The sequence below is a fragment of the Papio anubis genome, chromosome 15 (assembly GCF_008728515.1).
Source record: "Papio anubis isolate 15944 chromosome 15, Panubis1.0, whole genome shotgun sequence".
Taxonomy (NCBI): Eukaryota; Metazoa; Chordata; class Mammalia; order Primates; family Cercopithecidae; genus Papio; species Papio anubis.
Window position 1 is genome coordinate 61,914,554 of NC_044990.1, and position 26,674 is coordinate 61,941,227.

The window sequence follows — 26,674 nt, forward strand, 5'->3', positions numbered from 1 at the left end:
AAGTGGACGAAGTACATGAACTGACACTTTTCAAAAGAAGACATACACGTGACCAACAATCATATGAAAAAAGCTCAACATCACCAATCATTACAGAAATACAAATCACAACCACAATGAGATACCATCTCACACCAATCAGAATGGCTATTATTAAAATGTCAACAAATCACAGATGCTGGTGAGACTGTGGAGAAAAAGGAATACTAATACACTGTTGGTGGGAGTGTAAATTAGTTCAACCCTTGTAGAAAATAGTGTGGCAATTCCTCAAAGAGTTGAAGACTTTTGACCCAAACCTCAAATACCACTTAACCCAGCAATCCCATTACTGTGTATGTAAAGAAAGGAATATAAATCATTCTCTTATGAAGACACACTCGTGTATATTCATTGCAGCACTATTCACAATAGCAAAGATATGGAATCAACCTAAATGATAGGTCAATGATAGCTGGGATAAGGAAAATATGGTACATATACACAATGACAGACTGGATAAAGAAAATCCTCCCAAGAAAAATGGCCCTTTTGCATATGCCAAATGGTATTTTTCATGAGGGTGGGTATTAGGAGCCAAGTAAGGACTAAGGAGGCAAAGCCCCTTGTTTTGTTTCTATGTTTAGTCATTTATGTGCCTCCTTGATTTAGAGGAGCTAAATTAATTTTCTCTCTCAAAATTGACCCTTAAAATCTCACATACCCAGCTCTTGCAATTGAGTCTGAGAAGTTGCCTATATAGTTTTAGCAGCAGGGCATTAGCAGTGAAAATAGTTCAGACCCAGCAGGATTCGAAATGGTTTTTAAATTTTGAAGATAATCAGGTAGAGAGAGAAAGATAATCTTTGTTGTTTTACCCAATTTTGTAAGCTACAGGTAGAATTACCAATGTTTTAGACAAAAGGGGCATAAGTCCTGCCTAGGTCTGACAATGAAAAAACAAGGAAAGTCATGGGCAGCTAAACATTTAAATTATTCTGTATTAAAGCATAGAACAAATTATATTACTTTATATAGAGGAAAATTTATTAAATGGATTTTGTTTTGATACAGGGTCTTGCTTTTTTGCATAGGCTGGAGTACCACGACATGATGATGGCTCACTGTAGCCTCAAATTTCTATGCTCCAGTCATGCTCCCACCTCAGCCCCTCAAGTAGCTGGAGCTACAGGCACATACAACTATGGCTAATTTTAAAGAAAAAAATTTTGTAGAGGCATGGTCTTATTATGTTGCCTAGGCTGGTTTCAATCTCCTGGCCTCAAGTAATTCCCCTGCCTCAGCCTCCTAAAGTACTGGGATTACATGTGTGAGGCACTGTGCCTGGCCTATTAAATGAATATGACTTCATATACAAACCTGGTCCAGTGTTCTATGAAAGCAGGTTACTTTTACTGTCATCTCCCAGGTCTGAAGATAGGGCTTTGGTGAACTTGAATTTGGTGCCAGATGCCAGTGTTGACATTTAACATTCAGTAGGGGTCAGTGTTCCTTTTTGGATGAGGTATGTGTAGCCAGGAGTCAAAGCCCTGCAACTTCATAGTACCAGTGTTAGTTAACAACTTACGATAAAGACCTTTTTTTAAAGAGGGCTGTAGAGAATCTCTCAATTGATGTTTAGACATCAGGCTAGAGGTGGTAATACTAGAGTTTATGACTTAGCTGGAAGCTGAAACTAATAATTACACAAAGTTTCATGAATAAATGAATTATCCAATAGTTACACAATATAAAAAAAATAAAAGTCTTCTTAGTTTTAAAGTCATAACACTTACCTATAAAATTAAAATAAAAGAAGGAATCTTACTTGTAATTCCTCAGGGAACAGTTCTTTACAATTTTATGCTCAGATAACCAGTAAAGCAACTATCCTTGACTTGGTATTTTGTTATGTTGTGGATTAAACTGTAAATCAGAGTTTATTTTCCTTTGAATGAACTTTCCTAACCATTCAATCAATATAACAAAGCCTAATTCATTCACTTTATATAATATTATGATTCCTTTGGTGAACTGGGATTAAAATCATCAAGCCGTTGTACTTGTCAGTGTTATGAAACCATATGGTATTTAAGTGCTCACGAAGGTAGTCCACCTCATTGAGAACTCAACAAACAAATTTAGCAGCAACTTACATTTCAAGAGGTAAACACTTTTGTATCTTGCAACAGTTACAGACTCAACAAGATATTTCTTCTATATACTCTCTCAAGATACCAAGAAAAGTACTTACTGAATTCATCAAGTGAGTTATATTACCATCACTTTATGTACTTAAAAGCTGAAGATGCATTGCATGACATAAAATTGCCTAATTCTCTTTAAACTGTAAAATAAAAAGTTGTGAATATTTTTACTTACTTTAGCAAGGTATTCTTAGATACTTTTATTTCACTGTTATACTAATTTGCTTTTAATAAATATTAGCATAATTTTAGATACCTTTCCTATTTCTGCTTATAAATGAGTTTAAAATTTACCTATTTTTTTAACAAAAACAATTCATTCCCTTTACATACACACAGACAATAACCATATCATCCTTTAGCAACCAAAATTTCCTTCAATTTTCCTTCAGAGGCATTTTCTTAAATATTCTATACTTGCTATGTCTGCGATCTAATGCAATATTTACTTCTCAACTCATAGCATTATTCCATCTACCCCCAAACCCAAAACAATTACTGTACGAAAAGTCTCTAATGAAGTATTATGATCAAACAAGTAAATACAAGCTTACTAATCTTATTTTACTTACACTTGACTTCATATTTAACACTGATTGAATTTTTTTCTCTACTATTGTTTCTTTCCTTTACTTCAAGATCATCCTCAGCTGTTTCCTCTGTATTGATGGTCAATCCCATGCAAACTTTTCCAATGGCCACGCTCCTTTATTTTGTTGTTGCATAAAATTTTATAGTGCAAATGACTAATTCTTAGTTACCTTTTTTCTCACAATACTTTTTTTTCTACATTACTACTTATGTGGAAGTAATTTCTTAGTTTATGTCTTCTCAGGGATTCAGATTTCATTTTTGTAATGACCAACCTTAAGTCAACCATTTTCATGAAACATCTTTGGTCTCATTGCTTTTTCAAACTCTGTAAGTTTGATATTTAATAGTATTTCCACAAATAAGTTGTGCAACTTCCTGTGTTTACTTAGTGTTTTGACCCATCTGCACAAAATAGAAACCAAGTAATCATCTTTAGTTTTTTTATTCTTGAATCTTGCTAGGTTCTAAATTCTTCATGATAAATTTAATTCAGAACCTTATTGTAGCTCACTTAGGTTTATTAGAGTAGCCTCCCATATTTAACTCCATTTTCTTTCTTCTGGAAGGCATCCTCCATAGAGTTTAATAAAACACAATTTTCCCCATGCCATTACCTTGGTTAAATACAAGTTTTGCTCTTCAGAGCCTAATCAATAAACACTGTACTCTTTATCATCACATTATACCAGAGCTTTATCATCTGGTCTTGCCCAACTGTCATCATTCTGGCATTCACTTCTAGTAATTCTTAACTGCATGCATTTCCATGATGTAGCTGTGTGAGTCAAGCTTTCCATATCTACTATCTGGACTTTCTTTTTTTTTTTTTTTCTCCCTTTCCAATTACAGAGCAAAATAAACCTACCTATAAGCCAAGATGTCTTTAAGCATATTCAGCAAATTAACCACTACATCTTCTTTCTGAAGGCCATACTGCCTGTATTCTTAGCTATCACACTATATTGCCAAAGTCATGGGTTAGACTTTTCCAGCTTAAGGTCCGTGAGTTACGCTTACTCATCTTTGTATTCTCAGTGCTTAATATATAATATTATAATATATAATAGCTTCCAAGTATTTCTTGATAAATTAAAAAATTACATGTTCTAAATCTTATACTTACAAGGTCTAAGCATATGAAAATATGAAATACTTTAAAAAATTGAACAGTTGTTGGTTAATACTGAGTGTCAACTTGATTGGATTGATGGATGTGAAGTACTGTTCCTGGGTGCATCTGTGAGGGTATTGCCAAAGGAGATTAATATTTGAGTCAGTGGACTGGGAAGGGCAGACCCACCCTCAATCTGGGTGGGCACAATCTAATCAGCTGCCAGTGCAGCCGTAATAAAACCAGGCAGAAGAACATGAAAAGACTAAACTGGTTTAGTCTTCTGGCCTACATCTTACTCCAGTGTTGGATGCTTTCTGCCCTTGAACATCAGACTCCAAGTTCTTCAGCTTTGGGACTTGGACTTGTTTCCTTGATCCTCAGCTTGCAGATGGTCTTTTGTGAGACCTCACCTTGTGATTGTGTGAGTCAATATCCCTTAATAAACTCCCCTTCATATATATATATGAAATATTATGATCAAATGAGTGAATACATTACTAATCTTATTTTACTCATGTTTGTACTCTCAGTGCTTAGTGTATAACAGCTTTCATGATTAGTAAAATAAGATATATAGATAGATAGATAGATCCTATTATTTCTGTCCTTCTAGTGAAACCTGACTAATACACCAGTATGTCAAAATGCTAACTAGCCAATAGATTTAATAGCATATCACAGAAAATACAATAAAATTAAAGTAAAATAGTAATTGTGCTTCTCTTTGGAAAATACAATAGGGACACAGATGGTTTAACTTATTGTATTACATGTAGTTATAGGAGATATCTTTAGTATTCAAGCTACTCATTCAGTTAGTGACAAAATAAAGTCATAACAAGAAGTCTATATTTTTGTATTTTTATAAATAAAATCATAAATACCTTCTAAATGATAGGCGAGGGAGAATAGTGAAAATAGATGTGATAAACACATCATATTTCTCTATCAATTATATGCATTTGCTTAATTTTCTATGTAAAATATTTATTTTTCAATTAAAGTAATTTAATTTAAAATATTTACACTTTTTTACCTAAAATATTTTGTATATTTAGTTAAGAAAGAAATGTCAAATAAATAAAACTTTTAAGGATAGTTTTTTTAAAAAATTCCAAAATATTGTAGCAAATGAAGACATTTAAAGATTCTTCTAAGACTAATAGAGTGACTACATAGCATAAGAGGCATTGAGATTATTTTAAATCATGTTACAACCATAGACTTTCATTTGCCTCCCTACTATGAAAGACAAGGGTATTAACTCATCAACCTTTCTTTCCAATTACTGACAAATTCATTTTGATTTTTATATTGTAAACTTACATGTTATTAATCCTATCAGGAATCTTTGTGCATAAGTATATGTCACTTTATGTGAATATCTCCTTTTACCTCATACTTTTGTTTCATTTCTCAATTTTGACCTTATATTTTTGATTATACATTGTTACCAACTTTCCTATAATTTTAAAAATTTATATGAATTTTCTGATTTTTTTATTGTGTTCTTGGAATCCAAAACTGGATAATTCTCTTTCTTCCTCTTTTCTCCCCCTTAATCACCACCTTTTTTCTCATAATATATTTGCATAAAGTTAACACATTATTTGTTTTTAATATTATGTGTACAAAGCTTTTTGCAGACCTCAAATTTGCTTTGATATTATGGGAAAGTTTTTCAAATCCCCAACTTTTCTAAATCAGTTAGATTCCCTTTAGAGCTATTCTTTGATATGGTTTATCTTTTAGACATAATATTTTTTATTGATATTCTTAGTGGGGAAGATAGCAAAACTCAGTAGGTGAGTATCCTTCTTGAGAGTAACTGAGCTTTGCTCTCACTTCTTAGGTTCTATAAAATGCCTTAAATGCCTGTTTCTTCTACCAAATTGGTGAATCTAATGATATCCATGAGAGGATATGCTTAATTTAGATTCTACCCATCATTATAAAGAAACTTTTTTTTCTTGACCCAATTGTACTTATTTTTTCCCACTAACTTTTTTCAATATTCCAATGAGGAAGAGGGGGAAAGATTCTAGAACAATTAAATTTGATTTGCTTTAGAATTGGATATAGTAGAGAAATTTTCAGAATTTTGAAACTCAGCATTTTGGCCTATGAGGGGCAGGGTCATTTTTATAAATGATGCATGCTATTCAAAGTCTTCCACTTGTTTATTGAATATCAGTTTCTGAGATGAATGGCATTAGATTATGTGCCATATATATCATAATAAAGATCTTTAAAATTCAATTATCAAAGGATTAGATGACAGATTTATGTTATTTTTTTCTTCGCTCTTTTTTTCGTTCTCTTATTCTCACACCAGCCATACATTCATGCCAGTCTCTTTTCTGACTGAATTCTGTTAGAACGTGATTCTTGCTTTCTATTGATAAGGAACAAAAAAGTAATCACAATTTAGCATATAATTGAAAGCAGTGTTGCCTGGGTGAATTGGAACAGACTGAAACAAAAATGCAGTAGATCTGCCATGTGAAAAGTAATATGCCTTTTCATTTTTCTGCTATTTTCTTCAATTATTTTTTAAAACAAGACTAAGAATTTTGATATTGTGTTAGAAGATGTAAGCATTTTAAATACTAGAACATATTTGTTTTTGTTTTATCATTAGTAGAATATTTACACTTTTGAAGCTAAGATGGTTTTGTTTCTTTGTTTGATTTTATTATTTTGGAGAATTTTGACTTTCTCAGTATTGGTCTTCATATTTTTTTTCTTACTCCATTCTCTTTCATTAAGATGACAGTGCCTTTTCCTAAACAGACACACTTGGCATTAGAAAGTGAAGCTGGCTCAGTGTAAAAGAAACAGAATTTTGACTATAAAGAAAATAAATTCCCGCTTATGCAAGGCCAAATCTCTCTGAGGAAAGACCCATTGTCCAGGCGAGGTGGCTCACGCCTGTAATTCCAGCACTTAGGGAGGCCAAGGCGGGCAGATCACTTGAGGCCAGAAGTTTGAGACCAGCCTGGCCAACATGAGGAAACCCCGTCTCTACTAAAACTACAAACATTACCCAGGTGGCATGGCGCATGCTTGTAATCCCAGTTGCTCAGGAAACTGAGACAGAATTGCTTGAACCTGGGAGGTGGAGGCTGCAGTGAGCTGAGATCATGCAATTGCACTCCAGCCAGGGCAAGAGAGTGAGACTCCATCTCAAAAATGACCTATGACCTGAGTCAAAAGATGAACCTAAAATTTGAATGTGTGATTAGATATTGAGAGAATGTCAATTAACAGTGTAAAATAAGATTAGATAATATATTAAAAGGAGTAGGTACTAGTGAAATTTATTTACTTGGTAAATAAAATTGGTTAACAGCTCAGTTATGTAGCCAAATTTAGCAAAGAAATCTAACATAGTTATGAAAAAAAACAGTGGTATAATCATTTGTGATTTTAAAATATTATCATCTTGTATTTTTTTCCTATGGCTATCTCTACATGACTGTGGAAGTTAATAATTATAATTATAAGAAACATCCATAGCTGTAAGAGGAGTTGAAAGTCTGCCATTTGGTGGGCAGTATTCTTGAATGTTAATAAAAATGCTCATTAATATTTTCACTCATTTTTCTTCTTTTAAATGAATCCAGCCTTTCTCGTCTAGGCTTACCTAGTAGCACAAACATCACTGAAGATACATAAGCTTCTAATGCTCTGTCTATAAATGCATTTGTGAGCACACAGACATATATCATACCCATTATATTAGGACATCATTCTCTATGTCCAGTCCCAGAATGATTGCTGTCTATTATTGATGCTAAGAGGGATGAAATTTTATTGAGGTATTGAGAAGAAATACTTTAGTCTCAGGAATTCCAATGCCTGCAATAGGAATTTGTCTTTGATGCAGGCTTGTGAGTAAAATGTGAAGTAGATATCTGTTAAGAGGTCTTGAGAAAACTCTTCCTGAAAAGAACACAGAATGCCAGAGTACTTCTACTCTTTCTAAGACTTCGTTCTCTGTGCTAAATATGGAATAAATATGTACCATTTAAGGTTTTTGTAGACACACAGTTCTTTTGTGACCTTAAGGGAAAAGCCAAGCTACACACAGAGGCATATTCCTCTGATCATCCCCTTCCTGATCTTCTAGAATAAAATTAGCTATTATCTACTAGCATCTTGTCATGTGAGCAAAGTAAAAAGGTTTGGGTAAGTTTGCCACAATTTTTGCTACTTGCATATGATGGTTTCTTAAATATTTAGTCATTCACTAAGCAATGTGTTTTTCCATGTTAATAAGTTTATTGAATAACAAGAGAGTGATATTCTGTTGTTCAGTTGTTCTATTTTGCCAGCTTAAAAACACAAATAGCAAGATTTGCTATCTAATCAAATATATCAATACAACTCACATAGATCTCATGTAAAAATATTAATTGAGCCAGGCCTGGTGGCTTATGCCTGTAATTCTAGCACTTTGGGAGGCTTAGGTGGACAGATGGCTTCAGCCCAGGAGTTTAAGACCAGCCTGAGCAACAGAGTGAGACCCTGTGTCCACATAAAATAGAAAATAAATAAAAATAAAAATAGCTGGGCATGGCAGAGTGCACCTGTAGTCCCAGCTACTTGGGAGGCCAAGGTGAGAGGATTCCTTGAGCTCAGGAGGCCAAAGTTGCAGTGAAGTGAGATGGCACCACTGCACTCCAGTCTGGGCAACAGAGCAAGACCCTTTCTCCAAAAAACTAAAAAGTAAATAAAAAAGATTAATTCCTTAATCAAAAACAAGCAAGTAACTTAAATTTTAAAGGAGCCAAAGCGAATATTTGTGTGTGTGTGTCATCTGATTTCCTTACTATAATAATTAAAAAAAATTATCTCTCACCTTTTTGAAAAATTTAAGATCATATATATAGCCACCACATCAGAGGTTAGCCGTGTTAAGCTCACTAAAATAATATACAATGCATGGGGGGAATGGAAAATAGAATTTGGAATATTTTTGAAAATTCTCAATGATGATAACTCATATAGAAAGTCACATAAAATAATGGGCTTTTAAAATAAAGTAGCAATGAATCAGCAGTTTTTTAAAATTTCTATTAAAAATATATTATATTTTTTTCTGATTACTCCTTTTAATATATTTAAAATTACACATTTGGCATGACATCATGTTGTTCATAATCTTATGAGATACCACAAATCATGAACAATCTGTAACACAAAAAGTGTAGAAAATTCTGAAATGAGTGATATTTTCAATTGAATAACTGATTATGAAAGAAATTTGAGATGAATTTGATGGGTTTAATTTTAGTACTGTGTAATTTCCTATTCTCTCAACAAAGCACCGTCAGTATCAGAAAGTCACTGATTATGTATATGCCTAAAACTATGCCTATCTCCTTCTTTACATTTGTTTATATTAAGCATACAAGCAGAATGATTTTTAATTTATTGTATGATTATAATAAAATCATTGATGAAAAGTTTTATATATACTTAGAAAATGTATATATCTTGGGTAGTTTGTGTCTGTGTGTGTATATATATAAATTTAGTAGTAGAAAGAAACCAGTTATATTAGATACTGGCTTTGAAATCACTTATGGTTAAGAAAAAAAACTCAAAACCTTAGCATCTTATATTCATATTTGTCTGTTTAAAGTTCTTATCCTCTCTGCTATTGTTTGAATGCTTTTCCCCCAAAAAAAACTTATGGTGAAATTTCATTGCCAATGTAATTGTATTGGGAGGTGGGACCTTTAAGAGATTACTAGGCCATGAGGGCCTTCTGCTCACGTGTAACTTTAACATCTTTAAAAACGAGTTTTCCTGGCACGGGTTTTCTCTTGTTGACCTTCAACATTCTACCATACAATGACATAGAAAGAAGACCTTGCCAGATGCTGGTACCTTGATATTGGACTTCCCAGCCTCCAGAAAATGTGAGCCAGTAAATTTTTGTGCATTGTAAATTACCCAGTCTGTAGTATTCTCTTATAGCAAACACAAAGTACACTAAACATACTACTTCACATATATCTACAGCATTTTTCTTGTAATCAGTCTAATATTTAAAATTACAGTCATATACTGCATAATGACGTTTTGATCAATGACAAATTGCATATGTGATGATGATTCTATAAGATTATAATGAAGCTGAAAGATTTTTATCACCTAGTGATATCATAGTCATCATAATGTCATCGCATACATATTATTTTGTATTTGTGGTGATGTGGGTGTCAACATACTGTGCTGCCAATCATACAAAATTATACACATGCAATTATGTACAGTATGTAATTATTAATAAATGTGATGCATGACTATGTTACTGGTTTATGCATGTACTATATTATAATTCTTAATGTATGTATGTATAGAATATCTTTAGGAGGTATAGTAAATGCATATTGGTTTATGCATTTACTATTCTATACATTTTATTGTTACTTTAGAGAGTATTCCTTTTATACCCCCCACACACACACACACACGCTTCTAGAATACCTTCAGAAAGTGTTCTACCATATAGTGACATAGTAAGAACACCTCGCAAGATGCTGGCTTCTTAATGTTGGACTTCCCAGCACCGTGCATTTTATTCCCCTGAAGACCATCCAGTGGAACAAGACAAGATGTGGTGATGGAAGATAGTGATATTGATGATTCTGGCCCTGTGTAGGCCTAGGCTAATGTGTGTTGCATATGTCATAGTTTCTAACAAAAAAGTTTAAAGGGTAAAAAGTTCACCTTATCTTGAATAAAATTATTGGACTATTTTTCATTGAACTATTCATATTTAACTAAATATGAGTAATGACTTGACCTATTTCACCAGCTAATAAGCTATTCCTTTAGGCATTATTTTATACTGCTTATAGCAGTGTGCAAATTTCATGCAGTATTGAAGTCATCTTGGGATGTTTGCAAGTGTCAAGAGTGCACACAGATGCATTGATGTAAATGTTTTCTCTGTTGCAAAGTTTAACTTGAAATTTTTGTAAAATCTTTCAACTCCTTCATCTGCAAATAATTAAAAATATATTAGGCACACCTTGTGAGTAAATTTTTTTTGAGATCAAATTTAATAATGGTAGAAACCCATCCATTATAAACTGAGTACCTCAACAAAATTCAAAATTATAAATATATAATCTTAACTGTATTTTTAGCTTACTTTTATTCTTTAATCTCCTATTACCATTTTTTATTCATTGCAGTTATCTAATATGTAAAACAAATTTGCTATATATTTTTAAGATTGAGATGTTAAAAAATGTAAATGACTGACTGTACACATCCGTAAAATTAGCCCATCTCACAGTTTCATTATAAGGGATACCTTGAAAAATGTAATTGTAAATATGTTTGTATATTACTATATTGTATATATAATACATTTGTTATGTATTTATATATTATTATAGAGATACATATTTATCCTGAAGTTCTAAATTAAATAAAAATGTGAGGGTCTACAAAAACATTATTTTTAATTTGATTTTTCTTAAATTTGAAATTTAAGAAATTAGACTGTATTCTAATTACAACCAATTATAGTATTGGTTATTACAAATATTATAACTACTGATAGTATTATATTATTAATTATGCTGGCTTAATTCTTTGGAGACTGTTTTATATATTGATTTATATTAAATCATTTCCTTCCCTTTGTAACCATAGACATCTTTCTATAGAATAAACTTTGTAGACTTATCCATTTCTGACATACTTTTTAAAAATGATATTGTTACTTAAGTAAATGCAAAATTCTGGCATATATTCCACCTGTTTATAGATCTCGTAGAGATACAGAACACACAAATCTATGACACATACATATTGAAAATAAGGACACTAATTTAAGTCAAGGGTAAGTAATAGATTACATGATAAGAAAATGAAGAATTTTGTTTCATATGCAACAATTCCCTTTAATTATCCAGACTTTTTTTCATATAAAATTATACAGCGTCAGAGCTCTGAAATACATTTATTTTTTCAATTGACATTTATGTATTTCTTCATTTGCTCTGTTGCCAAATATATAACAGTCACACCCAGGCATTTTATATGACCAAACTTAAAAGGAACTGCAAAAAATATGAACATGAAACTACTCAAATTGTCAAAAGGGAACTATCATCAGTATTCACCAGACCAAGTAAATTTCTTTCTGTTTTTTGTTTGTTTGTTTGTTTGTCTTAAGATGGAGTCTCGCTCTGTCACCCAGGCTGGAGTGCAGTGGCGCGATCCAGGCTCACTGCAAGTTCCGCCTGCCGGGTTCATGCCATTTCCTGCCTCAGTCTCCTGAGTAGCTGGGACTACAGGCACCCACCACCACGCCTGGGTAATATTTTTGTATTTTTTTAGTAGAGATGGGGTTTCACCGTGTTAGCCAGGATGGTCTCGATCTCCTGACCTCATGATCCACCCACCTTGGCCTCCCAAAGTGCTGGGATTACAGGTGTGAGCCACCGTGGCTGGCCAATTCTCTCTGTTTTTAAAAGATAGATAAGGACACATAAATGAGTGACCACTTAAAATAAACCAGTATGAATGAAAGAGAAAATATTAAAGAGATATATTAATACCAAGCTGCCTTACTGTTACGTGTATGTTGTATGAACATAGGAATAATTAAACAGTAATGGACTAGGTGCTTTTGAATACAAAGGTTCATTATACATGGTTCATATTTTAAATTTTTCATTGTTTGGTGGGTGACATAGGTAAAAAAATTAGCGCACGGTTACTTTTAATTACAATCTATGGTACTCCACAAATAATTTACAATGAAAAACACAAGTATTATCACACTTACATGCCCTAAGTGGGGGGAAGGTTTAATATGTTTTTAAAGTATTTTCTTCCTCACAGGTACACCTATGGTAGATACATGAAATAAGATATTCAAACTACATGGATTTAGATCAAAAGCCTCATAGAGAATTATAGGATATAAGCTGAAGGTCTTAATGGGGATAATATGAGATAAGATTCCATTTGTTTTCAATGCTATGGGTGAAAATTTACCTCCATAAAATAAAAAATCTACAAACTTACGGCAAATACAATACTTACAGGAATACATACCACAAAAAATATACTGAGCCAATATGGAAAAAATAAAGCAGTTTCCAAGACTTGGAAGAAGATTCGAGTTAGTAGAGACTCATATCTGGTTATTACAAATATTGAAAATAAATTAACTCAAGAAATCATTGTTTTACTGTGATTCTAACCATATTAAACACATTATTTTTAATCAAATGAAAGAAACACATATTGATGAAAGTTTTTTTAAAACTCCAAAAATAGGCACTCTAATGTTCACCTGTTACCTCCATGCTCGTTAAAGGTTGAGAATCCTTCTACAATTTTTCATCATCTTAGAGTTTTCTCCTGAATGGTTCCTCATAATGTAATCAAGGTAGTAAATCTCAGCTATTAAATCTGTATTTTCGGAGGATGAGGTTGAAAATTTTGAGTAAGAATACACACACACACACACACACACACACACCCCAACACACACACCCCATTCCATTGCTCAGGGCTTTGTTACTGAGTGATAGGTCCAAATGAACATTTGGATGAGCAACTGAAGTCTTTCTCATTACAGGTAATGAGAAGAAAAGGGAAAGACAAAGGAAATTCTCTTACTAGATGTTAAATCAGTGTTATGCTTTCCACAATTTAAACTGTGTAGTGTTTATATAAATATTAATAGAAGAATAAATTGAAGAATATACCTTTGAAAGCTAAGATAATACATATTAGACTCTTCATTAAGAAGCAGAATCAATAAATTTTAAAACTAGTATTTATACTAAGAGTTGGGAGGAAAAAATTAATGAAGATGGCTCTTTCCATAGATAACAAATATAACTCTTGACCAAATACTAAAGCAGCTGCCTATTTGAAAGATCAGGGGAATGAACAAAGACTGATTTTGGAGGACAGCCAAAATTTGGAACTGACAAATATGGAATGATGTGCCTGTCTTTGAGGTAATGTTCACAGTAGAGTTAATGTGACCAAAGACCAATAGAAAATGTGCTGTTTTTCCAACCTGACACTGACAGATCCTGCACTGGCAATAGCTCCTGGGAAGTGAGGGAAAAATCCAAAAGGATGAGTACCCAAGAAGGTGAGCTGCATTACTATTTATAAACTCTGCAAGGCCTGGGCTTATGTCTAAATAATGTATGTGTGCAGCAGGGTGCAAACAGGATAGCTTAGGAAAGAGAGAGAAAAAGAAAAAGAACAGAACTGATATTTAAGATCTTGTCCTCCTGAAATAAAGAATAAAACAGTGGTTAGCAGGGTCAGGAAGAAAGTGAAGCAATAGGGAGATGTAGGTCAAATGATACAAAGTAGAAAATATGTAGAATGAACAAGTCAAAAGATCCAATGTACAACATAAAGGCTATGTTAATAATGATGTATTATATTCAGAATTTTTGCTGAATTAGTACATTATAGCTTGTCTTGTCACAGGGCAGGGAGTCAGGTGGTGGTGTGAGGAGAAATGGGTAACTATGTGAGCTGATGAATATGTTAATTTGTTCTGCTATAGTACCATCTTCCTATATACATGTATCTTATAACATCATGTTGTATATCTTCAATATACACAATAAAATTTATTTTATAAAGAAAGTTTATATTTGGGTCTATCCAGGTACATTGACTTACAGAAAGGAAACAATACTCATTAGAGGAAAGTAAGAGAGCAAATCTCATTTCATAGTGTTCACAATGTACAGGATAAAGCACAAAATAAGGCATGCAAACACGAGAAAATGTGACTCGTTTTAAAGAAAAATGACCATAAGCAGAGTCTAAACATGAAATAACCCACTTGCTGGAATTTTCAAAAAAGAACCTAAAATAGCTATTATAAATATGCTCAATCAGCTAAAGCATATTATTCTCATAATAACTGTAAATATATGTCTTAGCAGAGAAATAATAGAAACCATAAAACAGACCAAAATGGAAATGTTGAAATAAAAAATCTGAAACACAGTTCCTTTGAGATAAAGATGATAGCATCAGTGAACATGAAGGTATGTATAGCTGTAGATATCATCTGAACTAAGGGAAAGAGAGAGAGAGAGAGAAATAATTGAAAAATATAAAAGAGGACTCCAATGATTTGTTGGAAGACATCATCAAGCAAACATGCCAGCCTATATTGTTGTATGGTTATATTTACTACTAGTAGACTGAGACATTCAATAATACATATTCTAGTCCTTCATACACCACTAAAAATAAAAATAAAAAACTAATAAAACATAATGTAATGAAAGCTAAAACATAATTAAGAGCAAATTCTAAAAACATCAAAGTAGTTATTAATAAAAGAAGGCAAGAAAATGAACAACAAAAGGCACAAAAGAGGACAAGAGAAAGAGAACACAATAAAAAACGATAAAATTAAAATCCAACTATATAGACATTATATGTTAATGAATTTAACGCTCTAGTTAACATGCAGAATTATTTAAATAAAAAATAAAGCATGACCAAACTCTCTGCTATTTACAAGGAGGCACTGTAAAGATAAAGACCCCAATAGGTTGAAAGTAAATGCTAATGTGATATAAAGCACTGAACATAAAAAATTTAATATACCAATATTACTACAGTATAAGATAATCTTGGGAAAAAGTATCAGAGAAATAGAAGAAGTATATACAATGGGAACATGTTCAATTCCCGAGAAAGAGATAAAAATTACAAATGAGTATCTCTTTAATAACACAGCTGCAAAATACATGGAATCAAATTAGATTTAGTTGGGGAAACAGAATTCCACAGTCATGATAAAAGTGATAGCACCCCTATCTCATCATTTCATAAAGAAAATAGACAAAAATCAGTGAATACTTGTAGAATCTTAACATTCTCAACCACATTGATCTTCCTGACATTTCTGGCACACTACCCCAATAACTCTAGACTGACCATTTTTTCTAGTGTTTATTCACCAAGGTAGAACTTGCTGAGCAAAAAAAAAAGCATCTTTTATTTTAACTTCTCATGTAATGTAAATAAATCATTTTTTTAACATTTGAGGGAAGAAGATAAAATAATGCTTACAAGAAATTTTTTAGTTTAAAATGCTTATATTAGAACAAGAAAGGTCTCAAATCAGTATCCTTGAAAATTAGAAAAAGAACAAAGGAATCATACACAAAAAGAATACAAAGAAGAAAATAGTAACCATAAAAATAAAAGTCAATAAAATGATAAAGCGACAATGATGTTTCCATGGTAATATTATTAAAATATGCTTCTATGCTTCTAAGTTGTCAGCTTTTGGTAAGTCTTAGGTCCTTTTTGGTTGCAGCTAGAGACATCAGTTTCTTGAAATACAGGTTTTTACACAGAGCTAGAGTATGGAAGCTTTCTCCCACAAAAGGGTTCAGAGACACAGACAGGGAGTGACAGAAAAAGAGAGAGAGAAAGTTTTTTTGTAGCCTAATCTCAGAAGTGACATTTTATTATTTTACACTATTCTTTTCATTACAAATGAGTCACTAGGTCCAGCCTGCAACTGAGGGGAAAGTTTTATACAAATTCATGAGTAACACTAGGCAGTGATCACTGGGAACTCTTTCAGAGGTTGCCTATCACAGTCTATCTTCTAATACCGTGATCCACCCTTTCCTTTCCCTTCCATTATACCATCCAGTTCAAAGTCCACATCCGTCTCCACCATTTCTCCCCCTCCCCTCCCCTCCCCCTCCCCTCCCCTCCTCCCTCCCCCTCCCCTCCCTCCCTCCATTCCTCCCTCCCTCCCTCCCTCCCTCCCTCCCTCCCTCCCTCCTTCCTTCCTTCCTTCCTTCCTTCCTTCCTTCCTTCCTTCCTTCCTTCCTTTTTTCTTGAGATGGAGTCTTGCTCTGTCACCCAGGCTGGAGGGCAGTGGTGCCATCTCAGCTCACCGCAACCTCCACCTCCCAGGTTCAAGAGATTCTTCTGCCTCAGCCTTCCAACTAGCTGGGACCGCAGGCATGTCCCATCACACCCAGCTAATTTTTGTATATTTAGTAGAGACGGGGGTTTAACCATGTTCTCCAGGCTCCTCGGCCACCCACAGTGCAGGGATTATAGGTGTGAGCCATCACACCTCACCAACCTGGATATGTTTCCTATGCATAGTTTCTCAGATAGAGTTCCTCTTAATTTGTAAATCATGAAACCAAAAATGCAAATTATCTGCCCGTCCTCACAACCAAAATACAATGTTAGAACAGACATGGGGCAACCAATATAAGCATTTCTTTCCAAAAAGATGGAAAACTGAAGGCACAAAGGAGTCATTGGTCCATAGTAATCTTTTCAGCCAAGTGTTATAAATATCTTGATGAGATCTCAAGGGCTAGTCGTGGTTCTCCATGGTTCTGAGCTCTTTTTTCTGCCTTAGGGATAATTCTCCCTTTTCTTTGAAATGTAGTATGTGTTAGGAGCTCAGTCATTTTCTCAGGCTGATTTCTGCCAGTAAAATTTCTAGAGTTCAGTAGTCTCTTTATTTCACATTGCCTCTGTCACTTTGATGCTAAACCAAGAATCTAGTAACTGATATAATGCTCTCAAACACTGGCACGTATGAATCTTACTGAAGTTGAGTCAATTAGACAAAAGACACACACAAACATCTTTGCGATAAGCCCTTCTTTTACCTTATGCTGCTCCTGAGATGGCTGATGGACAATAGCCTTAAGATTTCTAGTTGTCCTAATACTAAATTAAGAGTGTCTTTGAGGCACATCCTCACTCTTTACAAATGCCTCTTTTTGTAGCAATTTTATTTGGAAGTAAAACCTTAGATGTTTCTGAAAAATAAACAAAATTGTTGAGTTATAGAATAACTGTCTTAGCTTCACGGAGCTCTTTCTCTTGACCATGTTCTGGATTTCAGCTTTGCTCAGAGGCAATTTGTTAATGTTAGTATCACTTGCCTGTTTGAGAGGCTCAACAATTTCAAAACCATCAAGTTCACATTCATTTTTTTTTTTAAAGTCTTACATCAATGGATCTCTTTCCACTCACATTTTACTCCAAGTAGAAAGAAGAAATTTAATGACACTTTCAAAACTTAGCTAAGGAATCTCCTTAACTAGATAATGCAGTTTATTAAGTATATGTTTTTCCATGTTACCAAACAAATAATATTGGCAAATTTTCTTCTGCTACAACAAAGGGATCCCTTCTTCCATTTTTCAATAACATATTCTTAATTTCCTATTCAATGTTTACTGGCAATATCCTCAATGTCTAGATTTCTAATAAAAATCTGTTAAAGGCAATTAAGGATTTTTCATTCATTTCTTGGTTCCAAAGTCAGTCATGACTTTCAGATATTTTTATGTGAATGTAAAAGGCAGTAGAAAGACAGGTGAAACCATCTCAAACATATATCTGTTGCAAAAGGATGTATATCAGGTTTTTTGAATGTTGTATTATTTAAAAGACAAATATTGTACATATTTGTCAGGTATGATATGAGGTTTTGAAATATATATATGGAAAATTTTCTATATTGAGCTAATTAACATATGCATTACCTCTCAACATTGTAATTTTTGTTGTGAGGACACTTAAAAATCTATCATAAGTGTTTTGTTTTGTTTCGTTTTCGTTTTTGTTTTGTTTTTTTGAGATGGAATTTTGCTCTGTCACCCAAGCTGGAGTGCAGTGGCGTGACCTCGGCTCACTGCAACCTCTACCTCCCAGGTTCAAGCAATTCTCCTGCTTCCACCTCCCAGATAGCTGGGATTATAGGCACTGGCCACCACGCCCAGGTTTTTTTTGTTTGTTTGTTTGTTTGTTTGTTTGTTTGTTTTTGATTTTTAGTAGAGACAGGGTTTCACCATGTTGGCCAGGCTCCTCTGGAAACTCCTGATCTCAAGTGATCCACCCACCTCAGCCTCCCAGAGTGCTGGGAGTACAGGCATGAGCCACCTCACCCAGCCTACCCTAAGTATTTCTTAAGAATATAATATATTGGCCGGGCGCGGTGGCTCACGCCTGTAATTCCAGCACTTTGGGAGGCCGAGGCGGGCGGATCATGAGGTCAGGAGATCGAGACCATCCTGGCTAACATGGTGAAACCCCATTCTCTACTAAAAATACAAAAAACTAGCCGGGCGTGGTGGCGGGCGCCTGTGGTCCCAGCTACTCGGGAGGCTGAGGCAGGGGAATGGCGTAAACCCGGGAGGCGGAGCTTGCAGTGAGCCGAGATCACGCCACTGCACTCCAGCCTGGGCGACAGAGCGAGACTCCGTCTCAAAAATAAAAAAATTTAAAAATTTAAAAAAAGAATATATTATCATTAACTGGATCATCATATTGTAAATTAGATCTCTTGAATATGTTTCTCCTATCTAACTGAAATTGTGTATCTTTTGACCAACATTTCTCGAACATACACACCATCACTACTGCCCAGCTCCTGATAACCACCATTCTACTCTCTACATGTCCATGAGTTCAACTCTGTATAATTCTACATATAAATGAGATAACGAGGTATTTGTCTTCTGTGCCTGACTTATGTTACATAACATAATTTCTTATAGCTTTAACCGTGTTGCAAACCACAAAACATCGTTATTTTTGTGGCTGAATATTATTCCATTGTGTATACATACTACATTTTCTTTATCCACTCATCCATCAGTAGAAACATAGGTTGATTCCATATCTCGGTTATTGTGAATAATACTGCAGTCAACGTGGGAGTGCAGATATCTCCTTGACACTCTGAATACTTTTCCATTGGATATATTTACCCAGTAGTGGATTTGGATAATATACCCAGTAGTAGACACTATACCCGGTATAGTATGAAACATTCCAAAATATAGTATTTTTACTTTTATTGTTTTGAGGAATTTCTGTACTGTTTTTCACAATAACTATACTAATTCACTTTCCCACCCACAGTGTGCAAGGGTTCCCTTTGCTCCACATCCTTGCCAACACGTGTGATCTTCAATCTTTTTGCTAATAGCCATTTCATCGGGTGTGAAGTGATATTGCTTTGTGGTTTTCATTTTTATTTTCCTGATTATGTCCACTTTTTTGCATACAACTTTTCTAAATCAGTAGGACAACCCAATTTTAAAAAGGGCTATAATTTTGACTAGATACCATACAAAATAATACGAAATTGTTCATGAGCACATGGAAACATATTCTAGATCACTAGACATGACATTATACTCACATTGAAATGGCTAAATAAAAACTCTGGTAATACCAACTGTTTGAGAAGAGATGGAGAATCAAGAACGCTCATAGACTGAAGGAGGAAAAATAAGATCTAGCTACTTCATAAAACCAGTTTGGCAATTTCTTAAATGGAAAACAACATCTATAATAAATCATATCTATTGCACTCTTAAACATTTACTAAATAAAAATTAAATATATCTACACAAAGACATTTAAACTAATGTTCAGAATATATTTATTTTTGATAATCAAAACTTGAATATAGTCAAATATTTATCAATAGTTAGTGGATATACAGAATTTGGTAAATAAACATATTAGAATACTACTCTTCAATAAAAATATATAAACTAATGATAGCAGTAAAAAAAAGAAAAACATGGAGTGACCATCCGTTCCCACCCCCTAAAGAATTATTCTGACATCAAGAAGCAGACCACATGTCTACTGAAGACTACTTTCATGCCTGGAGTACCCATGAAACTTTAAAGGTGATGAGAATGTTCTGTATCTTGATCCTGGTGATGATCTCAACCACATGTACATCAGACAAAATGCAGATAATTTTACACTCAGATAGATGCATCTTCATAGGTAAATTATACTTTTTTAAAGGTTGATAATTTTAGAAAAAAATTAAGAAATGGATGCATGATTTAGCAGGTGATAGTAAAATTGACTAAATATTTGGAAAGTGAACATATAATAATCAAGTCTATTACACTAAGCTTATTATAGAAACTTAGATTACAAAGACTAATATAAAACACTAATATATAAGCACAGGAGGGAAGTAAGTTAAAAAGTCTGCAGTTTCTAAGTTGAGAACAACACTTCTAAACATAAATACAGAAAAAAAAGAATAAAAGCTAAGAATAATAAACTTGACAAGACAAAAATTTCAAATCACTCAAAAGAGTAGAAACTATTATCATTTATATGGAAAAATCAGGCAAAGGACATGGCAAAAATAATTACAGAAGTACAATGTTAAGCTAATAATCATAAAACAGTCAAAAGCAATTAAAATTTAAATATACTTTATTAAAATTATATGCTTTTTTAGAAAAACAAGAATTATTTTCTCAAAAATAGTTTTTAAAATTAATTTATAAATCTAACCAATTATCTCCAGTAAAATATATCTTAAAATTTAAAAAATAGATTTAAATAAACATATGCTTAAAGTTGAAAAATTAGGAAAAAATAATATATTGCTTATTTCTCATTTAATCATAATTTGCAAGTAGTTTGTTGTTTGCACAAGTTTATTATAAAATTAATTGTAAATACATTTTTTAAAAAGCACCTAATATTTTAGCAAACAACTTATATTTTTCATTTTGTAAATGGATTACATTTTAAAATTAACAGTTTTATATTGTGAATTTAAAATGCAAAAGTCTTAGGGACTACTAGGACCAAAATTTGATAGATATCCAAACTGTATATGCTACTCTAGCTCAGATTGGTCAATAAATAATCCATCCACTCCTCATTGTCTATTATTTTAACCACCTGTAGAGTTTACTCCCATATTGATTATTGGCAAGGACCACAGTAGCATCTTTGGCTTCTCAGAGATTATTTCTTCTTTTAGTCTGCAAGTAGGATTCGAAAAAATACGAATATAATTATAATACTCTTGTATCCCAAGAATTATTTATCATTGTCATTACCAGACAATATTCTAAAAGAAAATGCTAAAGACTATGCTGAATTCATTCAGGTAACAAGGGTACAATAAATATGTCAGTTGTGTTAGGTATTGGGTCAGGTGCTATAAATTTAGAGGCCCAAACAGACAATTCTCCTGTCACAATGGCTGAGTGTTTCCTATTGTAGTGTGAACCTTCCTAGTGTTCTCTTCATATTTTACATCCTAGATCCAAAAACAAAAAGGAAAAATATGCCATTTGATGTATTCAAAAGGTTTTCCACGTGCTTAAACACATAATTCATATACATATGTAAATCTTACGTTAATCATGAATCTGAGTTTCCAAAAGTATCATATTAGTAATGATAACTCATGATGCCCAGAAGAGTGGCGCACTATAGTAACTATCATTGTACAACAATAAAGCACCAAATAAATTTTGGAGATAACATTTTTACTCATGATTTTTATTTAATAATTACAACTTGCACTTTGACTTCAAGGGGTACACTCTCAGGTTTGTTACATGGGTATATTGCATGATGCTGAAGTTTGGGGTACGATTTATCCTATCACCCACGTAGTTAGTATAGTACCCAATAGTTGATTCCTCAACCCTTGTCCCCTTCCTTCCCCCACTTTGTAGTCCCCAGTGTCTGTTGTTCCCATCTTTATATCTATGTGTACCCATTGCGTAGGTCTCACTTATAAGTAAGAGCATGCAATATCTGGTTTTCTGTCCCTGCATTAGTTTGCTTAGGATTGTAGTCTCCAGGTCCATCCACGTTGCTGCAAAGGACATGATCTCACTGCTTTTTACGGCTGCACAGTATTCTCTGGTGTTTATGTACTACATTTTCTTAAATTAACAAGTGTTTCACTTTCTCATAGGAATCTTATAATAGTAGTAGCTTTTTTACATACATATATATAACATGAAGAAGTTTAACTGTTTTAAAATTAAAGCCCAATTATTATGTTAGTTTTAAAATTATGTGTATTTTAAAACATTAAAATACACATAATTTATATTTCTATATATTAAAATACACAGGATATATAGATTTTTATACCTTTAATTTTAAGAATTTTATTTTATTTTTCCCCTCCCTCTTTACATATAGGTAAATTGTCTATACCTGTATCCCAAGTTTTTAGCTTTAATTTACAAAAAAAGACACCCGGGATAACCATCTACTTTTGCAAAACTATATAATAGAAAATATATTATCTTAATAAGATAGATCTTCTCACATAATAAAAAAAATGAGTACTTTTCTCTATCTTGGTCAATATTAAGTCAGGATTTAACATCTGCTTGACTTAGTTCAGGTTTGTAAATCTTGTATTTTCTGACTCCATAGATCAGGACGTGACACGTTCTTACTAACAAGGCTTTAATTAGGTTTAGTTTCATGGCCATGTGCCTATTACTCAAAAGTCTTGCCTTTTAAAAATTATATCAGTAAGATACTGGCACGACTTCAGGTTCATTTCCCTGCAGTTATTGGAGCGACATAACCCAGAAACTAACCAGTGTTTGTCTCAAATCAAAATGCTTAGGCTGAATAGCCACATGAAAATAAGGATTTAAGTTTTATTTTACACTGGTAAATGTAAATCAGGAAAAGTGAACATTTAGCATATGTCAAAAGAGTTTGACTTCAGCCAATATTAAAGTAATAATAAAAAACTATGAGTACTTCTTAATAGTTATAGCGATATCTAGTTTTCTTAATGTAAACCACCATATTAACATTTATTTCTAAACACGATAGTCATAATTATTACTGTCATGCTAAAATATTTTAAAATAGGTAGAAAATTGCCTATGTATTCTGAACAACTTGAAATTTCAAAGTATATGGTTGGAATGTGCACATAGAACAATGCATCAAATTAGTTCTACCTGTGAAAATACTCTAATGCAAAGAGTTTTAAAACTCATTTAAAATAAACTCAGAAAAAGTCACCTTTTAAAAAAATTGTTTTATTACATCTTGGTGTCAACAGAAATTTTAGAGACATACTGGTTATGATGGTTAATTGTATGTGCCAACTTGACTGGACCAAGGGATGCTTGGACAATTGTCCAACATTATTTCTGGGTATGTCTATGTGGGTGTTTCTGTATGAGATTAGCATTTGAATTGATACTGGGTAAAGCAGGTTGTTCCTCTTAATGTGGGTGGGCTCGTCCAATCCACTGAAGGCCTGAATACAATATAAACTGAATAAGAAAAAAAAAAAATTACCTTTCTGCCTGACTTTAAGCTGAAACATTGGTCTTCTTCTGGCTTCAGACGCTAACTTAGATTGTAATTTACACAGTAAGCCTTCTGCTTCTCGGGCCCTAGGACTGACACTGGAAGTATAGCATCTGCTCTCCTGCTTACTGACTATAGATCTTGGGACTTCTCTGCCTCCATAATTGCACAAGCCAATTCCTTACAGTAGATCTCTCTCTCCATTGGGAGAGAAAATATGTATAGAAAGAGAGAAGACACACACACACACTTATCCCCACACACACACACACACACACACACACACACACCTCCTATGAGACTATTGTTTCTATTTCTCTGAAGAACCTTGACTAATATGCTAGTCTTACCTCTCTTTTGAGGTCGAGTCATGCCCCACAGCATTTCTGAGAGGTATATTTCCAGTTTGGCTGAACTTTTCTTCCCTCTTTCAGCTCACACACATCGTAACTCTTTTGGGAAATGTTTTACTTTTGTACATCATTGCTTTTACACTATTCTCTGACATTCCTACACACTGGCAGCATTTCACTACAGAGACCTTTGAGCACAGTGTCTACTACTTCCTGGCTGTGTATTAATAAACATCTGTTCTGATGGCTTTCCATACAATTTCTTTAATTCTTGTAATAAACCCTTGGGTGTATATAATTATAAATCATTTTTAAAGAAAAGGAAATTGAGCATGGAGATGAGAATTGCTCGAGGCACAGAACTAGTAAGTAGCAGACCTGAGATTTAAACTCAGGCGGAATGTCTCCAATATCTATGCTAATAACAACTATGAGTTAAGCATCCTATAATTTAAATAAAATGTTTTTGTATTTAGATATTCCTTTCTATTGCCTTGATAAATATTGAATCTTATAATGAATGTGATATAGCAATGCAAGTTTAAGGGCAAATTATTATTTAGATTATTATCATGTCATTTCTTAGATACAATAACTTTAAAACTTTGACTAATTCCATGGAAATCAGTAATTTCAATTTGTTGCTGATATTTGGACACCATTAGGTTATTTAAAATCAAATACCAGTATATTATGAAGTTCTCATTTTTTTAAATAAATATAAAATTTACAATAAAAATTCACATTTGTATATATAATGTAGGTTCAATATTCTGTAAGAGTGTCTCAGCCTCTACCATTTCAAGGTCACTGGAATATTCACAAGAAAATTCTATATTAATAAATTGTAAATGGATCAATTTTCTTCCTAAAGAAGCTAAATGCAAGATAAATATGACTAAATTTGTGTGAGGATGGGTCAGTAAATATTCTCATCAATTTAAAAATTGGAAAAGCCACATTTGAAAAGAAAGTTGAAGACTGAATCCATAGGAGAATTGTACTATGCACAGATGGAAGGGATGGACCTGACTGCCTTCCAGCCAGTACCTGTTCTGGAACGTGTGCGGCTACATCTCCAGAATACCTTTACTATATTAAGTGTTTCCCGGCGGCTGCCAAAATCTACAGATTTTCCTCTTAAAAGAAAATAATACCAAGCACGGCCAGGTTTGGAGGTCACAATTGAACAAGACAGTGAAAATACGAGAGATATAATTTTCTTAAACTAAATTCTATTATCTGGGAATAGCTGGAAGTTCTGAATGTAAATTGAGCTGAAGAAGAAGCCAGTGCTTTAGGTTGATGGCCAATAGCCCAGAATAGGGAGCAACATGGGAACACAAGCTTCTCTTCCCACTGTTAATTATAATATTTGAGCTGGTCCCCTTTGGTTCAAGGTACAAAAACTCAGTCAGGACTGTGTTGGGCCCAGATGGTTGAATGATTGACTGGCTACCATTTTTGTGCCAGATGGCACATCCAGCTACTTTTTCATCCAGGTTTATTTGAACTGGGACATCGTATATGAGGGAAAAATAATATATCACAACATGACAAATAATAATATTTGTAATATCAAGAAACGATCACACTGAAAACTTTGGGAATAGTTCTTTAATCCAAATGATTAATAAAATGTATTTTATTTCCTACATTTTTTCCAATCATTAGGGAATATGAAAAAAGACTAAAATATGTATATTTTAAACTAAGTTATAATGATTAATCTGCTTAATGACAAACCAAACATAGTTCCATAATTTTCTTTGGTAAAGTTTATCATTTTAACAAACCCAAGGGCATATAAATAGTAATCATATAAATAGTAATTCTAATATGGCAGAGTAATCATTTCTTAAAGCTTTGTAGCCTTTTACTAACATTTTTAATGTTTTTCATCTATGCTTCCCTGCTCGGCCTATGGTGGGGGTGGAGTGTTATATGAGAGACGTGTAGTTGAAAGATGATCATGTATAATAAGGAAAGGCTGGATAAATAGTCGAATAAAAGTCCAATTCCCAGCCTGCAAAATGCCTAGGGATTAAAAAGGGGACCAGATCTGTCTATGTTCTGGCCATCTATTGCACAGCATCATGATGATAGTGAGTAATAATATATTATATATTTCAAAATTGCTAAAGATTTTAAATGTTCTCACTACAAAGACATACGTATGTGAGGCAATAGATATGCTAATTAGTTTGATTTGATCATTCCGCACTGTATATACATGGATCAAAATATTA